Genomic DNA, 2,895 nt, shown 5'->3' with positions numbered 1-2,895 from the left:
CATATATAACAACTCAGGTGATGTAGGGGACATGGGACTTGATGAAGTACCCGTGGCGCACGAAGATCATGTGTTCGTGCAGGGTGGCGGTGGTACGTTTAAATTTTGGAGCGATTACTGAATGAGACACTGTGCGTTTCTTTTAACTCACAATCGGCTCTGGGACGCTTAAATCGCATTAATTCACTGAAAGATTCATCCTGGGTAGAGGCTCGGAAGGAATACGACTTTTGGAAGTCGCATGGACGATCGCGTAGCTGGAACATTCATCTCTGTTGCAACGCATTTTGCACCAAGTCCATTTCGAGGAATAAAATTTAACGGCGGATGGCTGTTGACACATTCGAGTGCCAAGCAGCTGGCTTGCCGCTTAAACACGCAGTAGATCGAACGCAGCGAATAACGATATACACATAACCCCCTTTTTTATACCTGTTTAAATCATAGGCAGCGGTAGCACCGACAACAATGTTCGTGTCTGTCTGTGATCCACCTCGTCCACCATATCAAACAGCCCTTGTCCTTTGCGACTTCGTCTTCGTATCGTGGCATCAACGTCAATAAGGCGCGCTTGTTTCTTCGTTTCTTGTCAACCGTGTGTAACGGGCTAAAGTTGCCCTAATGCTACGCAGTCCTCCTTTAACACTTGATGTACTTAAGGGGATGGTCAATTACTTAAATAAAGTAATTAGACCCACCACTTATGTGTGGTACACATTGTGATCAACCCTTGTGTATGTGATGCAAAAAAGTGCATTCACATAGGAGGGATGACGCCTAGCGTCATCCGTGATGACGGCTAGAACTTTTAAGTATCACGATTGTTTCAGTTTGCATAAAAAATGGAACTGGATAAAACTTTAGTGACAATAATCAGCATTTTTCGTGAAGATCCCGATATGAACGAGTTCGTAGACTATGTGCTGTCCCTATTTAGTCTGCGAACTCTTTCATATCAGGATCTTCACGAAAAAAGGCTGATCACTGTCATCCGTTACGCGAGATATCTAGAAAGATACGCTCGCAATACGTATTAGTGTTATCTACAAGAGATGACATTTTTGATTAGCAAAAATAGGTATTTCTATTGTTGATGCCATTAAATATAAATCAGTCTGAAATCTACTCTCTACTTAGTAAGTGCGCACGAGGAGTCGGATCACCGCTCCCGTGACTACACTTTACTAGAGTACTTAGTGCGTTGGGTGAGGTCGCTAACGCGCCCACCGCAACTACCTCACTGCACGCAAGAGAAGCAGGTTAAACCGCTTCCTCGCTGTGTTAGGGCGTTTGTCTATAGAGAACGTGGCCGCATTACGACGTGCCCGCCTACACTTGGTAACACTTGAAATCCTTCCAACGGCCCGCATCGCTGCGTGTGTACGTGACGATGAGCCTCAACATCGATTGGGCTCTCCGAACATCATTGGGAGGTGGCAGGGCATATGGTGCAAAGACATAATGAACAAGCCCTGGCCAGGCTCTTGGGCAATCCTTCTGAGCAACATGTTGCTCAGTTAGAGCAGTTTGAGGCATTCGTGCTCGGACAGCGGTCAGCGGCGTTCGAGGCACAGAGCCATGCTGCGGCGGAGTCCGTCACTCAGACTCAGGATGAGCTGAGGCATGAGCAGGCTCGGAGCGAGGCTCTCAACAGGACTGTTGAGATGCTCTCTGCCCGGCCGCATCAGCCGAGGCCCATTCGGATGGACCCGCCCGAGTTCGATGGAACTGCAGCGCACATGATTGTGTGCTGGCTGTTAGCCGTGTAGCAATGCGGTGTCGCGCAGCTCATCGAGGACGACAGCCGGATGATGTCGTACGCCATGTCGCACCTGCGCTGTAAGGCCTCAGAGTGGGCTTACTCAGCGCTTATGGTGGACGTTAAGGCGTTTCCTACATGGGCAATTTTCAAAACAAAGATTCGCGCCTTGTACCAGCCGTCGAACACCGAAGTGTTGCTTCATACACGCTTCTTTGAGCGCGACAGGCGAAGCGATCTCTGCAAGAGTATGTGCGAGAGATGGGCTCGCTGTCGGCGTCCATTACCGTAGGCCCGATTCCGGAGCACATTAAGGTGCCCACGTTTATGAACGGACTACGGCATGGCCCATCGCGACAGGCCCTTTTCAGAAAGGTGCCGTCGACGATGGAAGAGGCAATCCAAATTGCCTTAGTTGAAGAGCAACCCTACAACAGTGCCTCGGCGACAGCTTGGTATAAGCCGTCGGTCGAGAGGTCAGATGTCACTCCCATGGAGTTGGGCAATGCAGACGTTGTCTGTTATAAATGCGGCAAGTGCGGCCATATGATGGCTAGCTGTTATGCCAGGGTCCCTGCTGGGCAAAGATGCCCAGCAAGAGGACTCCCTTACCAAAGAGAGATGGCAAGAACCAGCGTGCGAGATGCATGAGTTCTGCATCGACCACTGAGGGGGCGGAAAACGCAGGAGCGCAGTAGGGGCGGGATGCCCTGCTGACGCGGACTCTGAAGCTACCAAAAAGTGAAGAGTTGTCGTACAAATGGATAGCATTGGCCTTGAGGTGCCGAAATTTCAGACCTTAACCCTGCGGGTCTATAGCGCTCAAGTACGAGGCTATGACCAGGTGATGACCCTCCTAGTGGATTCGGGTGCATCACGAAATTATGTAAAACTCGCGGCTTTAAGAAAGAGACCCGCGATGTTTGAGTCGCTTTGCCAGGATGGCAAGCGAGAAGAGGCGACCGTTCCTTTAGTGAACGGCGCGCTCGTTAAGTCTGAGCGAGTTTAGGTAGAACTCGCCTTCAGCTTTAGTGACTTCTCTTGTAAAGAGAAGTTCACAGTGCTAGGTATGGCGAGTCCGTATGACCTCATCGTAGGCATGCCATGGTTGGCAATACACCAACCATGGATAGACT

The sequence above is a fragment of the Bremia lactucae genome, linkage group LG1 (assembly GCF_004359215.1).
Source record: "Bremia lactucae strain SF5 linkage group LG1, whole genome shotgun sequence".
Classification (NCBI taxonomy): Eukaryota; Oomycota; class Peronosporomycetes; order Peronosporales; family Peronosporaceae; genus Bremia; species Bremia lactucae.
The sequence above is the reverse complement of the archived record's forward strand: the minus strand, read 5'-3'. Positions refer to the sequence as shown.